Source organism: Salmo salar, unplaced genomic scaffold (genome assembly GCF_905237065.1).
Source record: "Salmo salar unplaced genomic scaffold, Ssal_v3.1, whole genome shotgun sequence".
Lineage (NCBI taxonomy): Eukaryota > Metazoa > Chordata > Actinopteri > Salmoniformes > Salmonidae > Salmo > Salmo salar.
Window position 1 is genome coordinate 264,387 of NW_025550938.1, and position 12,663 is coordinate 277,049.

The 12,663-nt window shown below is 52.7% G+C and overlaps 4 non-coding genes and 2 pseudogenes across 4 annotated transcripts; all 6 read left to right on the forward strand.

Moving 5' to 3' along the window:
* Nucleotides 1-4,767: 4,767 nt before the first annotated feature.
* Nucleotides 4,768-4,937, forward strand: LOC123740337 (uncharacterized; annotated as a pseudogene).
* A 547-nt stretch (nucleotides 4,938-5,484) lies between these two features.
* LOC123740525 (U5 spliceosomal RNA) lies at nucleotides 5,485-5,601 on the forward strand. The gene has a single exon (XR_006768408.1). It is a non-coding gene; the product is annotated as a U5 spliceosomal RNA (small nuclear RNA).
* A 348-nt stretch (nucleotides 5,602-5,949) lies between these two features.
* Nucleotides 5,950-6,140, forward strand: LOC123740496 (U2 spliceosomal RNA). Its single transcript, XR_006768382.1, has one exon. It is a non-coding gene; the product is annotated as a U2 spliceosomal RNA (small nuclear RNA).
* Nucleotides 6,141-6,666: 526 nt separating this feature from the next.
* On the forward strand, nucleotides 6,667-6,783 carry LOC123740526 (U5 spliceosomal RNA). The gene has a single exon (XR_006768409.1). It is a non-coding gene; the product is annotated as a U5 spliceosomal RNA (small nuclear RNA).
* A 2,619-nt stretch (nucleotides 6,784-9,402) lies between these two features.
* Nucleotides 9,403-9,579, forward strand: LOC123740318 (uncharacterized; annotated as a pseudogene).
* Nucleotides 9,580-10,230: 651 nt separating this feature from the next.
* Nucleotides 10,231-10,347, forward strand: LOC123740527 (U5 spliceosomal RNA). Its single transcript, XR_006768410.1, has one exon. It is a non-coding gene; the product is annotated as a U5 spliceosomal RNA (small nuclear RNA).
* Nucleotides 10,348-12,663: the final 2,316 nt, after the last annotated feature.

The window sequence follows — 12,663 nt, forward strand, 5'->3', positions numbered from 1 at the left end:
GAGGCTAGGAGAAGGGGACCTAGGTCACAGGCCGGAAGAGGCAGCAAGGAGGATGGTGAGTGGGGAACCGGAGAAGCAAGCCCGGTCCTTGCCAGCTCCAAACGTCGGGGGTAAGGTCGTTTTGGAGAGGTCATCGGTGGAGGTGGTCCCGGAGACCCAGGTGTCAACGGGTACTCAATCCATCAGTAGGCCGCCGGGAGAGGTTGGTGGAGCAACGGGAGAGTTGGGCTCATCCCTCGACCGAAGTCTTCATAGATGAAGAGGCTTTCGGGGCCCTCGTGGGGAGATGAGGGAGATGGTGGAGGAGATCCAGGTCTCACAAACGAGGACGGCGGAATGGGGGTCCATCTCGCCATTGCCAGCCACTCCAAGAACGAAGAGGGACGCATCCACAGCACAGCAGGCCCAGCAGGAGTCAGGGCTGTTATTGGAATCGGGTGAGGCCCGGAGGAAGAAAAAGAAAAAGAGGCTTTCCCTCGAGACGGGAGAGGGCCAGAGTGGGCTGGAAGGGGTGGGGAGGGTATTTGGGGACAGTGCCACAGAGGTGACTCCCCTGTCACCGCGGGTCTCATCTCTCACACCCACCCAGATGGAAATAGATCTGGTGACCCCTGCGCTGTGTATGCCCGACGGTGATGGGGTGTCTCAGGCTTTTTCAGGGACGCGGGACCCCCCCATCCACAACCCCAACCCCTTACCTGCATCTTGGGCTTCTCAGAGGGGGGACGCAGTGGATGGGGAGGCCTCAGAGGTAGCGGGTCAAGGGTTTTGTCCGTGGATGTACGAGGGGTTGGGGAGATGGTCAGTACTGCCGAGGTGTCTTCCCTGTCCTCGCGGGGTCCATCTCTCCCAATCATCCGGATGGACGCGGACCTGTCGTCCCCGGGGCTGTTTTTGCCAGATGGGGATGGGGTGTCTCAGGTTAATTCTGGGACGCCGGGACCCCCCATCCCCAACCCCTTCCCTGCGTCATGGGGTTCTCAGGAGGACGGTATGGGGGGTGGGAGGGTTGGGGGGGCCTCGGGGGCTGCTGGTCCAGCGTCCATGATCGATGAGGACCTTTACCCACCAGACAGAGTGAGTACTTGAACCCTGCACCTGGTTGATTTTTCTTTTTTAAATGTGCAACCATGGCAAACATTCAAATAATGACTATGAATGTTCGGGGTCTAAGGGACACTGTAAAGAGAACTGCTGTTTTTAGTTGTTTATCAAACATATGTTTTACCTTTTGTTTCTTGCAGGAGGTACATTTAAGGGATGGGGGGGATGTAGAGCAGTTTAAAAAAGAGTGGGTAAAAGGGAAGTCGGTGTGGAGTGTGGGGGTGTCCACTCATCAGGGGTTGGGATTTTGTTTGGGACTAGGGAGGTGAAGGTGGAAGGCACGTACGTTTGCAATGCAGGGGAGGGTTTTGGGGGTGGACATAACGTTAGGGGATTTTAGACTTAGGATTATAGGGGTATACGGGCCACAGACGGTGCCAGAGAGAAGGGAGATGGTGGAGAGTCTGGCACCTCTGTGTGCCACAAACAGAGTTTTGATAGTGGGAGGGGATTTTAATGTAGAATTAGGAGGGGTAGGGGATAGTAGCGTGGGGGCCATCACCGGACTTATGGCAAGCCATGGTCTGGTGGATGGAGGCCTTAACACTACTCCGGCGCTAGCAGGTCCCACGTGGCGTAACTCTCGGGGGGTCGAGCGGAGGCTGGACTATGTATTTCTACCCAAATCCTTGGGGCTTTTGTCTGGGCGTCTGCTGCCTGTGTTTTTCTCGGATCACGACGGGGTACTCCTTCGGGTCAAGGCGCCTGTCTGCCTTTTCGGTAGGGGGTACTGGAAGCTCGACCGGGATATCCTGGAGGAGCGGGCTTTTGTAAATGTTTTTTCTGTTTTTTTTCGGGGGCTTGAGGGTCTCCGGCCAATGTGCGGAGGGGTTTTGGAATGGTGGGAGGTAGTTAAGGTAAGAATTAGGGTATTTATTATTGGTTTTTGTAAGAGGAAGGGGAGAGAGGAGAGAAGGGAGGTGGAGCAGCTCCAACGTTTACTCGATCTTGAGTACGAGGCTGGTAACCTCGGTACTTCGATGGACGTTGAGCACGCTACCAGCCTCAAGGCTCAGCTCAGGGAGGTGCACGAGCGGAAGGCCCGTGCTTTCCTGCAGCGCGCACACTCTGAGTTTATAGAGCAGAATGAGACCTGCTCTGCAGTGTTTTTCAAATCAGTTAGGGAAAAGCAGATAAGACAGGTTTTTATGGGGTGAGGGATGGACAGGGTAGGGTGGTTAGGGAGCCGGAGCAGATGGTCAGGGTGGCAACTGACCATTTCCGGGGGTTTTCAGGAGAGGGTAGTAGAAAAGAGCAGGGTACCGTGTTCTTAGAACACTTGTCCCGGCGTGTGCCGGAGGACATTAGAAAGGCGATGGAAGCCCCGATAACACTAGAGGAGGTGGAGAGCGCCCTCAAGAGGATGGGGAAAGGGAAGGTGCCTGGGATGGATGGGCTGCCGGCTGAGTTTTACCTCAAGTTTTGGGGTATGCTTGGACCGGTGGTCCTCGAAGTCCTGACGGCCGTTCTCGAGACTGGAGTCCCGGGCAGGTCGATGGCTGTAGGTGTGCTGTCCCTCCTCTACAAGAGGGGGGACGCCGCCGACCTTAGCAACTGGCGGCCGTTGACCATGCTGTGCGTAGATTACAAGATACTAGCTAAGGTCATGGCAGACCGTTTGCGCACAGCCCTTCCCTACGTTGTCCATGAGGATCAAACGTGTGGGGTGGAAGGCCGTTCCATTAGGTGGAACCTCCAACTGATCAGGGACTCCATCGCCTGGGTTGAGGATAGAAGTCTACCTCTGATGGTAGCGGCGCTTGATCAGGCCAAGGCTTTTGATCGCGTCAGTAGGGCTTTTCTTTTCAGAGTATTAGGTAGGTTAGGGTTTAGTGATCGCTTTATAAAGTGGATCAAGATTTTGTATGTGGGAGCGGGGTGCCGGGTGAGCATAAACAGCCATCTGGGTGACGTGTTTGGCCTCTCATCAGGGGTCAGGCAGGGATGCCCGCTCTCGGCACTCCTTTTCGTGCTCTATATGGAGCCCCTGGCGGCTGCCATTAGGGCTGACGCAGGGGTGGAGGGCTTGCTGGTCCCTGGAAGCGGCGGTTTGCATGTTAAGATGACACAGTACGCAGATGACACCACCTTGCTTTTGTGCAAGGACTCATGCCTGCTAAGGTCTCTGGCCATAATTGGAGACTTTACCCGCGCGTCGGGAGCGGTCCTTAACCTCGCCAAGTCGTCTGTTAAGTATTTCGGCAGATGGCGGGGCAGGACGGACGTGCCCGGGGACTATCTCTCTGTAATGGGGCCCTGAGGATTCTTGGGGTCCTTTTTGAGACCTCCGGCTCCGCGACCCTGAACTGGAACATGAGAGTTGCTGTGGTACAGAGGAAGATGGCAATGTGGAAGGCCAGATCCTTGTCTTTCTTGGGCAAGGTCCTGGTCCTGAAAGTGGATGTACTGCCTTCCCTTCTGTACTTGGCATACATATATCCTTTGCCAGCGAGCATGAGGAGGGGGCTAGTAAGGCTCGTGTTTCAGTTCATGTGGGGGGGCAGGTATGAGTATGTCGCCAGGGCTCGCATGCTCTCAACCATCGGGGAGGGAGGGAGAGGAGTTCCACACTTCCCACTCAAGCTGGACTCGATTTTTGTTTCGTTTTTATTGAATGAGCTCGCTAATCCAGTGATTCATCCCTCCGGTTATTTCCTGCGGGTGTTTTTCGTACCAGGCGAGAAGCATAATGGTGTGGTCCAACACGGGTCCTCGGGCTGAACAGCTGCCGTGGCACTTCAGCCATGCGGCAAAGTGGCTACGTGCGCATCCCGAGGTTGAAGTCGCCCGAGTAGGTTTGGACCACAGACGCCTGTACGAAGAGGTCAGACGGACCGTTTGTGCGCCCCCTGTGGTGGGTACCCCTGCTGTGGTCTGGGAGACCATACAGGCGCGGGGCCTAGACAATCGTCTTAAGGATCTAAATTGGTTAAGCCTCCACAAGTGCTTGCCGGTAAGATCCATCATGTACCCGGCATAGCTTGGCACGGTCCCCCAGTGCCCGAGACCAACTTGTGGTGGGGAGGAGACAATACGCCACATGTACTGGGACTGTGCTTTCGCAGGAGTAGTGTGGGCCAGGGCTCAGGGGTTGCTAGGGAGAGTGAAGGAGGGTTTTGTTTTAACATGGGTGGGGGTGGAGAGAGGGGTGGGGAGAGCGGGGGGGTAGGTAGGGATCGTTTTCTGTTGTGGCTGCTTATCAGTCTTTTTAAGAAAGGGCTGTGGGATGCCAGGCAGGGCCTGGTTAAGTCAGGAGCAGACTGGGGGGTGGAGGGAATAGTGAGGAGAGTGGAGGGAGATTTGAGAGGGAGGATAAGAAGGGAGGAGAGGAAGTGGGGTCACCATGCTGCCTTAGAGCGGTGGAAAGGGGGTTGGGGCTGGTCAGGTAGTTAAGGTTTAGAAGGCAGGTTGGTAGGTTTTTGGGGTTTTGGATTACTTATGTTTATTGATGGCTTGTGTTTGTATTTGATTTTTTGCTGCAGCCCCCTAGAAAAGTTGTGGGAGGGTGTTGGTTGCCCATCTCTTCCAAGAGAGAGAGGGTTTCAGAGTTTTTGGAAAACTGATGGGTTGTTTTTTGTTACTAGTTCTGTTTGGATAGGGGCAACTAAAAGGTTAAAAGACATGTGAATTGTTTACTGTGTAAATGCTTGAAAAGTTAGAATAAAAGCTTTGAATCATCATCTGTTCTTATCAGTTTAATATCTGATACGTCCCCCATCGGGGGACTACATATTAAATGGATTTTTCGAACAGGGAGTCGGAAATGGGGCTTGCTCCGTCCGCTCCACGCATCGACCCGGTATTGCAGTACCTCCGGGAACGGTGCAACACTTTTCTCCCATTGTCAAGGAAAAGAAATACACCAAGCTATGTAAAACAGCTAGCAGAAGAAGAGAAGGAATGAAAAAGAAGAATCATCCAAACTGAAACAAGTGCGAAGCCCCCTTCATGGGGGTCCCCGTTTTCCGCCATTTTACTTAAAAAAAAAAAAAAAAAAAAACATTGGCCAGGAGTGTGTGTGTGTGTGTGTGTGTGGTGTGTGTGTGTGTGTGTGTGTGTGTGTGTGTGTGTGTGTGTGTGTGTGTGTGTTTTGGGCCCCCAAAAAAATACAATCACTTCACCAGGATTGTGTGTGTGTGTGTGTGTTTTGAGCCCCCCAAAAATACAATCACTTCACCAGGATTGTCTATCTATCTATCTATCTGTCTGTCTGTCTGTCTGTCTGTCTGTCTGTCTGTCTGTCTGTCTGTCTGTCTGTCTGTCTGTGACTTTTTACCCACAGCCCTCGAAAACTTGGAAGAGTGGGTTCGGGGACCACCCGCGGGGACCCGGCCTAGAGTGCACCGTGTGTGTCTCGGGCCCCGACCTCTGACTTCCATACGACTCTGGTTTCTCTTCATTACGCACAAGCCTTTCGCCTTTTACTAAAGACTTCCGTGGAGAGGAACACTTACGAGTTCAACGTATTTTTGGAAGGGCTTTGCTTCTGGCAGAGCCCGGTATCTTGTTTCAAGAGAAATTGACAGAGATGACGCCGAGACTTTTTGCTCAGGCGTTTGACTTGAAGCCGGCTGACCGACCGGCGTATTTTTTCCACTCAAAGTAGTCGCTCGGGCAATTGAGTTCAAGCCCGACGATGACTGGTGTATTTGCCGGGCATTGAACAAATAGTCGCACTAGGATTAAAGAGCTAGTGACCTAACGACGCATTAGCGACTTTTAAAAAAAAACACACCCGCCTGTCACCAGGGAAGCGTTGGGTGAGGAGGAGCCAACTTTTGCCAAACCGATGAGGTCTGCCGAGGCCCCGGGGGACCGGCGGGTGCAGGGGTCAATTTGTGGGTTATCGCTTCTCGGCCTTTTGGCTCAGATCAAGTGTAGTATCTGTTCTTATCAGTTTAATATCTGATACGTCCCCCATCGGGGGACTACATATTAAATGGATTTTTCGAACAGGGAGTCGGAAATGGGGCTTGCTCCGTCCGCTCCACGCATCGACCCGGTATTGCAGTACCTCCGGGAACGGTGCAACACTTTTCTCCCATTGTCAAGGAAAAGAAATACACCAAGCTATGTAAAACAGCTAGCAGAAGAAGAGAAGGAATGAAAAAGAAGAATCATCCAAACTGAAACAAGTGCGAAGCCCCCTTCATGGGGGTCCCCCGTTTTCCCGCCATTTTACTTAAAAAAAAAAAATAAAAAAAAACATTGGCCAGGAGAGTGTGTGTGTGTGTGTGTGTGTGTGTGTGTGTGTGTGTGTGTGTGTGTGTGTGTGTGTGTGTGTGTGTTTGAGCCCCCCCAAAAATACAATCACTTCACCAGGATTGTGTGTGTGTGTGTGTTTTGAGCCCCCAAAAATACAATCACTTCACCAGGATTGTCTATCTGTCTATCTGTCTGTCTGTCTGTCTGTCTGTCTGTCTGTCTGTCTGTCTGTCTGTCTGTCTGTGACTTTTTACCCACAGCCCTCGAAAACTTGGAAGAGTGGGTTCGGGGACCACCCGGGGGACCCGGCCTAGAGTGCACCGTGTGTGTCTCGGGCCCCGACCTCTGACTTCCATACGACTCTGGTTTCTCTTCATTACGCACAAGCCTTTCGCCTTTTACTAAAGACTTCCGTGGAGAGGAACACTTACGAGTTCAACGTATTTTTGGAAGGGCTTTGCTTCTGGCAGAGCCCGGTATCTTGTTTCAAGAGAAATTGACAGAGATGACGCCGAGACTTTTTGCTCAGGCGTTTGACTTGAAGCCGGCTGACCGACCGGCGTATTTTTTTCCACTCAAAGTAGTCGCTCGGGCAATTGAGTTCAAGCCCGACGATGACTGGTGTATTTGCCGGGCATTGAACAAATAGTCGCACTAGGATTAAAGAGCTAGTGACCTAACGACGCATTAGCGACTTTTAAAAAAAAACACACCCGCCTGTCACCAGGGAAGCGTTGGGTGAGGAGGAGCCAACTTTTGCCAAACCGATGAGGTCTGCCGAGGCCCCCGGGGGCCCGGCGGGTGCAGGGGTCAATTTGTGGGTTATCGCTTCTCGGCCTTTTGGCTCAGATCAAGCTTGGTACCGAGGTGCCCCAAAGCCCGCTGAGCCAAAAGGTCGAAGGAAGGCAGGAGGGAGGAAAGTTTGTTGTTTTGGTATTTGGATTCACGGTTGGTTTATTTTGCCGCTCTTTTTCAGTTTTTCTTTTTGGAAGAAAGCGGAGGCGAGTGCGCCAATTTTCTTTGCGGAGATGGCGCAGGCTTCTACATGGAGGCCAGTCCCTAGGATGGGGCTGGCGAATACGGTGCGGTTTGCCTGGAAGGATAAGGCGACGGAGCCAATTGGCAGAGATGAGTTTGGGAGGACCATTTTGATTGAGATCCTTGGACTGACGGTGGAGGATGTGTTCTGCCTCCAAGACAACCCTTTGGAGGGGGCATACGATGTGGCGCTACACACTGAAGTGAAGCACGATGACGTTCTCAGAAGGGCGAGAGAAGTGCAAGCAGAGAGGCCGGTGTCTCATTACTTGGTGACCAGCTTGGCGAAGAGTAATTTCAGGGTTGTGAATGTGAACATTTACAACCCTTACGTGAAGGACGAGGAGGTGAGGGCCTTTCTGGGGAGATACATGGATAGTGTCTCCTCAGGAAGGCACCTCAAGGATTCTTTGGGTTTTTGGACCGGGAGGAGGGGTTTCCAGGCCCTCCTAAGAGAGGACCCAAAAGGATTGGGTGGATACCTCCATCCTCCGGCGATGTTCTCCCTGGGGGCTGACAGGGGACGTTGCATTATGCCCGTCAGCCTCCGTACTGCAGGCGTTGTATGGCCTACGGCCACGTCCTCGCCTCGTGCAGCATAAAGAAGTGCAGGTATTGTGGATCTGCAGAGCACGAGGCGAGGGACTGTGACGCGCCGAAGGCATGTCACAGGTGTGGCATGCTGACGCACCTGTGGCGTGAATGCCCGGCGCGTCAAGGGTCATACGCGTCTGCAGCTGGGGGGAAACGAGAGCCGGGGATGGGGGTAGAAGGAGGGACCAAGAACTGAGTACTGGAACAGAGGGAGCGGACACACGGGTGGAAGAGGAGGAGCAAACGAAAGCGGGAGGAGAAAAAGAAAAGAAGACAACAGCATAGTGGAAACGGAAGGGCAGGAGGCTGAAGGAGAGCAGGAGGAGGAAGGAGACAGGAGAGTGAAGGGGCCAGAGAAGACGGCTGTGGAGAGGAAGGAGACGGAGAAGGCAACAGAGAGGGAGGAGACTGGGAAGACGGCGGTGGAGAAGAAAGAGACAGAAAGGAAGGAGACAGGGAAGACGGCGGTGGAGAAGAAAGAGACAGAAAGGGAGGAGACAGGGAAGAAGGTGGTGGAGAAGAAAGAGACAGAAAGGAAGGAGACAGGGAAGAAGGTGGTGGAGAAGGAAAAGACAGAAAGGAAGGAGATAGGGAAGAAGGTGGTGGAGAAGAAAGAGACAGAAAAGAAGGAGACAGGGAAGAAGGTGGTGGAGAAGAAAGAGACAGAAAGGAAGGAGACAGGGAAGAAGGTGGTGGAGAAGAAAGAGACAGAAAGGAAGGAGACAGGGAAGAAGGTGGTGGAGAAGGAAAAGACAGAAAGGGAGGAGACAGAGAAGGTAGTTGTGGCGGGACCAGTAGGAGAAGGAGTGAAGGAGTGGGGGGACAGTAAAGAGGTGAAATCACGGGTGGAGGTGGAGAAGGAGGCAAGCTATGAAAACTTTTTGCCTTTTACTCCACCATACAAGAGGTCGAAAAGAGGGGAGCGCTCAAGGAGGATGGGTGGTAAAAGAGGGAGGGGGGCAGATCAGGGTGGAGGGGAGGGGGAGGTTGCAGGGCCCTCTTGGGTTCCCTCTTCCTTCACCTTTACACCCCTGTCTGAGCTTGACCTTACAGGCATGGCCCAGGATTGGGCGATGGAGGGAGGCTTAAGCTCCCTGTTTGGGCTCGTGGGGTCCCCGGGCCGGAGTCAGGAGGAGGGCAGGGTGGTAGACCTAAGTGTGGGGTACGGGACGCAGGGTGAGCGTGTGTCGGGCGCTGTTACCGCATCCAGGGGAGAGGGGATGGCGGCCGACGGGGGAGCGTCAGGAGTGGAGAAGGCGTCCCCGTCGGTCGGGATGGGGTGAGTTTTTCTTTGATTTTTGGTGTAGGTTTTGGTTTGTAGATGGGAAGGGGAGGGAAAATGCTCCCATGACTTTTGGTTTTTGGGTTTGGTTATTATTGAATAGTTTTGAAATGTTTAATGGAATTTGTGTTTGAATTGATTGATTGTATAAGATTTTTGTTGGGTTTTGAACGTAATAAATATATTTTATAAAAAAAAAAAAATCTGTTCTTATCAGTTTAATATCTGATACGTCCCCCATCGGGGGACTACATATTAAATGGATTTTTCGAACAGGGAGTCGGAAATGGGGCTTGCTCCGTCCGCTCCACGCATCGACCCGGTATTGCAGTACCTCCGGGAACGGTGCAACACTTTTCTCCCATTGTCAAGGAAAAAGAAATACACCAAGCTATGTAAAACAGCTAGCAGAAGAAGAGAAGGAATGGAAAAAGAAGAATCATCCAAACTGAAACAAGTGCGAAGCCCCTTCATGGGGGTCCCCGTTTTCCCGCCATTTTACTTAAAAAAAAAAAAAAAAAAACATTGGCCAGGAGATGTGTGTGTGTGTGTGTGTGTGTGTGTGTGTGTGTGTGTGTGTGTGTGTGTTTTTGAGCCCCCCAAAAAATACAATCACTTCACCAGGATTGTGTGTGTGTGTGTGTGTGTGTGTGTGTGTGTGTGTGTGTGTGTGTGTTTTGAGCCCCCACTCACAGGATGTGTGTGTGTGTGTGTGTGTGTGTGTTGTTGAGCCCCCAAAAAAATACAATCACTTCACCAGGATTGTGTGTGTGTGTGTGTTTTTGAGCCCCCCCAAAAATACAATCACTTCACCAGGATTGTAGTCTATCTGTCTATCTGTCTATCTGTCTGTCTGTCTGTCTGTCTGTCTGTCTGTCTGTCTGTCTGTCTGTGACTTTTTACCCACAGCCCTCGAAAACTTGGAAGAGTGGGTTCGGGGACCACCCGCGGGGACCCGGCCTAGAGTGCACCGTGTGTGTCTCGGGCCCCGACCTCTGACTTCCATACGACTCTGGTTTCTCTTCATTACGCACAAGCCTTTCGCCTTTTACTAAAGACTTCCGTGGAGAGGAACACTTACGAGTTCAACGTATTTTTGGAAGGGCTTTGCTTCTGGCAGAGCCCGGTATCTTGTTTCAAGAGAAATTGACAGAGATGACGCCGAGACTTTTGCTCAGGCGTTTGACTTGAAGCCGGCTGACCGACCGGCGTATTTTTTCCACTCAAAGTAGTCGCTCGGGCAATTGAGTTCAAGCCCGACGATGACTGGTGTATTTGCCGGGCATTGAACAAATAGTCGCACTAGGATTAAAGAGCTAGTGACCTAACGACGCATTAGCGACTTTTAAAAAAAACACACCCGCCTGTCACCAGGGAAGCGTTGGGTGAGGAGGAGCCAACTTTTGCCAAACCGATGAGGTCTGCCGAGGCCCCCGGGGCCGGCGGGTGCAGGGGTCAATTTGTGGGTTATCGCTTCTCGGCCTTTTGGCTCAGATCAAGCTTGGTACCGAGGTGCCCCAAAGCCCGCTGAGCCAAAAGGTCGAAGGAAGGCCGGAGGGAGGAAAGTTTGTTGTTTTTGAGTCACTTTTTGAAGAGAGCCTTATTTTCTGTAAGGAATGGAGGGAAATGAGCGGAGCAGGTCGGTTCGGGGATCGGATTGGCCAACACGTTGAGATTCGTGCCTGGAAGGATAAAGCGGCGGAGCAATTTGGGAGGGAGACATTTGGGAGAACTATCTTGATGTGCGCTCAAGATTGGAGGTAAAGGATGTCTTCTGCCTCCAGGGCAATCCAATAGAGGGAGGTTTTGATGTGACGCTACACATGAAAAACAACATGAGGACACGATGAGTTCTCAGAAGGCAAGGGAATTGGAGGAAGAGAAGCCTGTGTGCTTCTATGCGTGACGAACTTGGCGAAGAGAAATTTTAGAGTGGTGAAGGTTACGATGTACAACCCATACGTGAAGGACGAAGAGGTGAGGGCCTTTCTGGGGAGATATATGGATAGTGTCTCCTCAGGAAGGCACCTCAAGGATTCATTCGGGTTTTTGGACCGGGAGGAGAGGATATCAAGCTCTTCTAAGAGAAGACCCAAAGGGATTGGGAGGCTACCTCCATCCTCCGGCGATGTTCTCCCTGGGGGCTGACAGGGGGACGTTGTATTATGCCCGTCAGCCTCCGTATTGCAGGCGTTGTATGGCCTACGGTCACGTCCTCGCCTCGTGCAGTACAAAGAAGTGTAGGTACTGTGGATCTGCGGAGCACGAGGCGAGGGACTGTGACGCGCCGAAGGCATGTCACGGGTGTGGCATGCTAACGCACCTGTGGCGTGAATGCCCGGCGCGTCAGAGGTCATACGCGTCTGCAGCTGGGGGGAACGAGAGCCGGGGATGGGGGAAGAAAGGAGGGACAAAGAACCGAGAACTGGCACAGAGGGAGAGGACACACGGCGGGAGAAGAGGAGGAGCAGAGCGACAGTAGAAGAAGAAGAGGAAAAGGAAGAAGTGGACATGGTGGAAACGGAGGGGAGGTGAAGGAGAGGAGGAGCAGGAGGCTGAAGGAGAGCAGGAGGAGGAAGGAGATAGGAGAGTGGAGGGGCCGGAGAAGACGGCTGTGGAGAGGAAGGAGACGGAGAAGGCAACAGAGAGGGAGGAGATAGAGAAGACGGAGGTGGAGAAGAAAGAGACAGAAAGGAAGGAGACAGGGAAGAAGGTGGTGGAGAAGAAAGAGACAGAAAGGAAGGAGACAGGGAAGAAGGTGGTGGAGAAAAGACAGAAAGAAAGGAGACTGGGAAGACGGCGGTGGAGAAGAAAGAGATAGAAAGGAAGGAGACAGGGAAGAAGGTGGTGGAGGAGAAAGAGACAGAAAGGAAGGAGAGAGGGAAGAAGGTGGTGGAGGAGAAAGAGACAGAAAGGAAGGAGACAGGGAAGAAGGTGGTGGAGGAGAAAGAGACAGAAAGGAAGGAGACAGGGAAGAAGGTGGTGGAGAAGAAAGAGACAGAAAGGAAGGAGACAGGGAAGAAGGTGGTGGAGAAGGAAGAGACAGAAAGGGAGGAGACAGAGAAGGCAGTTGTGGCGGGACCAGTAGGAGAAGGAGTGAAGGAGTGGGGGGACAGTAAAGAGGTGAGATCACGGGTGGAGGAGTGGAGAAGGAGGGGACAATATGAAAAGCGAGGGGGGTTTGACATGTTTTCGCCCTCCACCAATAAAGAGGTCGAAGAAGGGGAGCGCCGGAAAGCAGGAGGAAGAAGGGTGGTAAAAGGGTGGTGGTGAAGGAAGGGCAAGGGGAGGAGGATGCTGGGCCCTCTTGGGTTCCCTCTTCTTCACCTTTACACCCCTGTCAGAGCTGGACCTTACAGGCATGGCCCAGGATTGGGCGATGGAGGGAGGAGCTTAAGTTTCCTGTTTGGGGGCATGGGGTGCCCGGGTCGGAGTTAGGA